Below are 6807 nucleotides of genomic sequence, written 5' to 3'. Positions count from 1 at the left end.
TCCTATGATGCTGCTTGGCCTGCTGTGTTCATCCAGCTCTACACCTTGTTATCTCAGATTCTCCAGCATCTGTAGTTCCTACTATCTCTGAACGTTTTGAGTGTTCACTGGTAGTGACAAATCTCACCTGCTAACCTCCACTGGAGGCAAAGGATATTTACTGCTGCCTTTGGTCACTATCTGCCCCCCTACCTAGTATATACCCTGCTTGCCATTTCGATCAAGGAAGGGACAATGACAAAGAACTGGAACACTGCTGTCATTGTTCCTGATGATGGTGAGTAAGGGAGCTAGAATTTATTAATAAGGAGATTCTGGAAGGATACATAGAAAATCATGGGACAAACAGAGTCAATGTAGTTTTGTGAAAGGAAAAACATGTTTATCTAATTTATTACAGTTCTTTGAGGAAATAGTAAACAAGGTGCCTTATGGGGACCTGTAGATGTATTGTTTCTGAATTTCAAAGTTTGATTAGGTGCAATATCAAATACAGAAAATAAGAGCACATAGGAGTAACATTTAACATAGGCATTTTGACAGCCACAAGAACAGGCAGGGAATAGAGGGATACAGATCATGTGCATTCAGATGAGACCAGTTTAGAATGGTACCGTGGTTGGCACAGACATTAGTGGGCCTATTCCTGTGTTGTAGTGTTCTATGTTCTACATATATAGATGGAAGACTGATTAACTTTCAGGAAGAAAAGAGTACAGATAACTGTGTCATATTCACATTGGCAAAATGTAACTCCAACTGTATTGGTGACTAGGAAGAAGGGACCAAAAGTATGGTGGTTAAATTTATTGATGACACCAAGATAGTTAAGAAAGTAAGTTGTCATGAAGAGGTAAATGTTTATGAAAGGATATAGATCAGTTAAGTGAGTGAGCAAAAATGTTGGTAGATGGCATTTAAAATGTGAGCTTCTCTGCTTTGGCAGAAAGAATAGAAAAGCAGTATACAGTCTAAATAGAGAGAGATTGCAGAACTGGGTGGTATGGAGCAACTTTGTTTTTGTTTTGTTCCTGATTTACAGCATCCGCAGTTCTTTCAGTTTTTATTTAGCTCATTTACCTTATTCCTCATACTGCGTGCATTCAGATATAACACCTTCAGTCCTGTATTAACCCTCCCTCTTCTCATTTTCGTTCGTTTTTCCCGTGTTTGATTGCTAACCCTTTCCAAACACTCTGTCCTATTTGTGTCTGTGCTGGAGACTTTAATAACCTCTCCTGAGTTCTCCTTCCCTGTCATTTCTTTCATATTTTTCCAGGTAGTTGAATCCACCACTACAGATGTTAACCTGCTGCTTTGTTTCCCACTGGGGCAGGTTTCACCATTCCCTTCCCGCCCACTTTCTAGTTTGAAGTACTGTTGACCAACCTATTTACCCTTTTCACTAGAACATTAGTCCCAGCTCGATTCAGGTGGAGACCGTCCCAACGGTACAGATCCCTCCTGTTGCAATACTGATGCCAGTGCCCCATGAAAAGGAACCCCTCTTACCCACACCACCCTTTTAGCCACGTGTTTACTTCCCTTATTCTCATGTACCTATGCCAATTAGCACATGGCTCGGGCAGTAATCTGGAGATTATAACCCCTGGGGACCTGTTTATTAATTTGCCTTTAATTTTGCCTTCACTAACTCTGTGTCTCCATCACCTAATGCTTAAGTGCTTTTTGGCAGTTGCAACATGCTTCCTGCTTGCTAATCCTTTCCTGCTGTTCATACCTTTGCCACACAAGATGGCTTAGTGCAGACCGATAATGAGGTTTCCCACCATCTAGAAATTTCTGACTTTGAAAACAGTAGTGGTGAACTTCTGCTGAAATGAGAACTGGCTTTAAGATTCTTTAAGAACTCTGAAAAATATACGTTGTACTTAGTAAAACTGAAAGCGGAGGTACTCAATTTGGACAAAGAGCCGGAAAAAGTAATCTGTCTCAGGTAGGAGGATAAAATGCGAGCTCTTCTGATGCAGTGGTAGGAGCCAGGAGACCCAGGCTCGAGTCCCTCCTGCTCCTGTATAATAGCATCTCTGAAAAGACTGAATACAAGAGATCAAGATGGTAACATAACCTCCTGTGAACTGTGGCTCATTTGCAAGCTATCTTGCCTCTGAGTCAGAACAGCGTGGGTTTAAATCCTAAGTACAAAAATCAAGCCTGACACTTCATGTGCTATGGATGCAGTGCTCAGAATAGATGTGAATTTGCCCTAAATGTACAATAAAAAATAATCACCTCACAACCAGTCAGAGAAAGGGATCTCCCCTGCGCTGTATGCAGGAGAAGCTGTACCTCCAATTCTGTCCCTCTCACTCTACTTTAAGAATAGGCTGTTTCACATTCACGTTAGTTGCTGCTAGGTTCACTAACACTGTCGATAAACAGCCTGTGATTGGAGAAGCAGCCGGAAAAAAATAAGTGACAGCAGTGAGTGTGCTGTCATGATTTTTGTCAACCTGATCCAGATTGAGGAGTGCAGTGGCAATAGCCGTGTCAATGGGGTTTGGTCAGCCTGGGTCTGTGGGTGCCGAAGGATGGGTCTGGGGGATGACTGATGTTGGGTGAGGTGGCACCATTGACCAAGTCTGTAAGGCACCAATGAATGGACGTGGGTGTTGTTATCACTCTAGTTGGAGGTGTTGCAGTCGACTTGTTCCAGTTGTTGCTGTCATCCAGATCTGGGTTTGATGTTGGCTGGTTCCAAAAGGGGTGATGTTAGTTAGGTTCAGAGTATTCACTGGACCCATGGTATTTTTCCACTGTGTTGGGGTGAGAAAATGTTGTATACTACATGAATAGGGGGACAGAATAGGAGGTAGAAATAACCTATGGGGAGGCAGTAAGACAACAGCTGTTGGGTGGGGCAAATAAAGAGATTGCTGGGAGGTTGTAAGGGGAGGAGAAAGAGACTCCAAAAGAGAGAGAACCATTTTAAACCTATCAGCAGATGAGCACTTTGCAAACGAGGAGCCAGAAAATCTGGAAATTACTGAGATAGTGAATTCTTTGAAAATGAATGTGGAATCTTTGACATAAATTAAGGAGCAAATATATAGGGGAAAATATAGTAGATGCTATTGTAATGAACACCGAGTCAACTGTTAAATTTGCATTTGCAACTGAGATACGAGATGCATTAACAAAAAGGTAGTAGCTGGCTAGTTAAAATGTTCCAGCATATCATAAATGACACCTCTTTTTGTTTTCCTTTATTTTTGGATTGTGGACCAAAAGTGGAAAATATTTTTGCAATTATACCAAGAAATCCGTGGAAGGAGATGTTGGACTTGAAAACAAGTTACTGGAATTCATTATGTCTTGTATTTACAGAGTTACCACAGTCAATCTGTGGGAGAGGATTGCTAGACTCATTGACTTCATGGATATGTGTTTAGGGCAGCTCTAGCCAGAGAAAGTGTGACTTTTGGCTTTCCGTTAGGACCAGTTGCATGGGTCAGGAATGCTCAGCATGATAACATTTCTCTGACTCCTGGACAGTTGGACAGCCTCTTTTTGAACCAGTGGCCAGTCTCTAAAAGGACGGTATCACACCTCTTCCTGCAGTAAAGTAATAAATAATTGGAAGATAGCTAGCTATACTTGCTCATCATTTGCCTATAAGCTATTGCCTCTGACCAGTAACTGAGAGACTGAAGAATTAGAGTGCCAATCACCCTGTGTGTTCAGTAAAATATAACTGAGGGGAGTTGGAATGAGGAAGATCAGAAGGACTCTAGGAAGATAAAGGACGCTATCAAATTCTCTGGGTTGATGCTTTTGAACTGTGTTCCCCTAATTAATTCTTCCATCTAACCATAACATTGATTTGACTGTGTCTGAGTGTATATGTGTGTAGGGGGTTTAAGAAGGGACAAAGTTTAAGTTAGAGAGTTATAAGTTAATCGTCCATATTCTGTTTGCTTGTGGTTAGAATTGATTATTTGTAAAAAAAAAGTGTTTTTTAATTAATTTCAGAGACCTGGCCAGTGTTTTCTATTAATGTGAGTTCATCAGACAGGAAATTTGGTGAGATAGAGTCATTTGATTAAATCTTTAACTTTTGTGACAATCCCAGAATTAGGCACCTGTGTATCAGTGTGTTTTCCTGAGTGGATCATGACACTATGTGATGGAAATATGTTAGCTGTGACTCACCAGTTTGAGGATGGTATGTTTAGTGAGATAAGTCTTTTTGAGTAGAACTATGTCAGTTACATTGAACTTTTTGTTGTCACCTTATGCCTGCTGTCTTAGGCCAACTTTCATGCTGTGATGTCTAAGAAATCAATGCTTTCCTCAGGTGTTGTAGCTTTATATTTATTGAGGGTTGATAATTATTGAGGTTATGACAAGTTCTTCTAATTCTTCTTCTGTGGGAATATCAACTGAAATAGAGAAAGTACTGTTGCTACGTGACCATACTATTTAATAAATGAATTATTAAGAATAAGAAAGGAGCCCATGGAAACCAAATAAAGTAGTCCTCAAAAATCAAAAGGTAACAATTGAGAAACTTTCAAGAGCTCTCAGAATAAACTATTTTGACCTCTGCATGCATGACATGTTACATAGAGGCTGCCTCTGCCCTTTCAGGCTTATGCAAAATATTCCATGACACTATTCTGAAGTTGAGCAGCAAAATTAACGCCACTGGCCCTACCAATATTTATTGCTCAATCAACATCAAAAGATTTTCTGTTCACTATCACATTGCTGTTTGTGGGAGAATTATGTTCCCAACACTGGCTTGCCATGTCTCCTGCTGAACAACAGTTCACAAATAATTTGTAGGCTGTAAGGATGTTTGAGATATCTGATGATCGTGAAATCCACTTACAAATGCAAGTTATATCAATACATACAAGACTGGTATTGCAAATACCAGAAACTACAAGGACTTAAGGATTGTACAATGTAAATATCTGATAAATCTAAATTGCATCAACTTTGACCCAATACTTAGGCAAGACAATGGTACTTGTCTTGGAGACTGAGACTTCCTGAAAATAATGAAATAGGATCTTTCTTTAAGCACAGAAAATGTGAGTTACATAGTCATACTCATAGAATCACACAGCATGGAAACAGACCCTTTGGTCCAACTCATCCACACCAATCATGTTCCCAAACTAAACTAGTCCCACCTGCCTGCCTTTGGCCCATATCTCTCCAAACCTTAACTATTCATGTACTTATCCAAGTGTCTTTTTAATGTTGTTACTGTACCTGCATCCACAACTCCCCCTGGCAGTTAATTCCACACACAAACCACTCTCCATGTAAAAGAATTGCCCCTCATGTCCTTTTTAAAACATTGCTCCTCTCGCCCTAAAATATGCCCCCTAGTTTTAAACTCCCTGACTTAGGGAAAAGACCCTTGCTATTCACCTTATCTATGCCCCTCGTGATTTTATAAACCTCGATAAAGTCACCCGTCAACCTTCTATGCTCCAGTGAAAAAAGTACCAGCCTATTTTTATAACTCATGGTACATAGATATTTTTACTTGACCAGATATCTTGTACTGTACCAATGGTGCCAATTCTACAGTGGATATATTTTAGAACACATAAAAATACACAAATGTAAAAATCTAAATTGTGTTATATTATATAACAGTATGTTAGGATAAATGGTGTATATTGATGCAGCATTGCAAAGGCTTCTATGCCATGTCTTTTGAGGACCCAATTAGATGATAAATTGCAAGACACCAGAACTGTTTGACAGATACTGAAATGTTGCAAAAAAGAATAAATTAAGAAGTGGTGATTGTTTTCAAGCTAATACGCCAATGGAAGGTATTCCGATTTGAATAAAGGCAATAGCAATAGATTTCTAAAGGCACAAGATAGAGCTTAAGTTCCTTTGTAACAAATTTGGATTTCTGAAGTTGAAATGTAGCTCATAGAATTGTTATTTGAAGAAGGGACAAGAGTACTTAAGCACCACATAGTGGAATGTCCAACATCCACAGGAAAGTGTTTTGTTTTGATATAACATTTTAAAGGCCTGTCAACATGTTTTCAGCAAAAAAAAAGTCATGTTAACTAACCTGCTAGTTTTCAAAGGATTACTGACATGATAAGAATGGGAAATGTAATTACTATTATTTTCTGGGAATTGCAGAAAGCTTTTGTCAGGGCCCTTAATTGACAAATAATGGACATATTAAACTTTAGTGGAAAATAAAAATCAGTGACTGGGTAGATAATTAGCGAAAAACAGGAATCAGAGGATAACTTATATTGATGGAAGGAGCTTAGAAATGGAATAAAACAGGTTTAAGTCTCCGAACTTATTGTATTGAATTAATTAATGACATGGCCATACACAGAATTGCTCGTGTGTGAATAAATGCAATATTATCCATTTATGTCTAGGATTTTCAAAGATTTGGAATAACATGCAGGGACATCTACTAAAATTTATGGAGAATGTTCAGAAGCACTGCGACATTAAAAACCTTCAACAATTAGAGTTTTGGATGGCATTGCTAGGGAAGTAGAATAAAGGCTATGATGGAACTATACTTTGTGTACTATTTTCAGTTTGGATCCCCATGTATGGCAAAGAATATGAGGCACTGGAAAATGACAAAACAGTAGCTGAAATGATTGGTCTTAAGACCATTGGTGGGAAAGGCTTCAAGATTTGGGATTATTTGCATTGGAGATATGTCGGTTTAGTGGGGAAAAGATTTAGCTTTTAAAATTGTAAGATGTTTACATTATGTCCGTTTGGATAAATTGCTTTAGATGAACAGGAATGAGAGAACTAGGGTACTTG

This window comes from Rhincodon typus, chromosome 11 (genome assembly GCF_021869965.1).
Source record: "Rhincodon typus isolate 14 chromosome 11, sRhiTyp1.1, whole genome shotgun sequence".
Classification (NCBI taxonomy): domain Eukaryota; kingdom Metazoa; phylum Chordata; class Chondrichthyes; order Orectolobiformes; family Rhincodontidae; genus Rhincodon; species Rhincodon typus.
The sequence above is the reverse complement of the archived record's forward strand: the minus strand, read 5'-3'. Positions refer to the sequence as shown.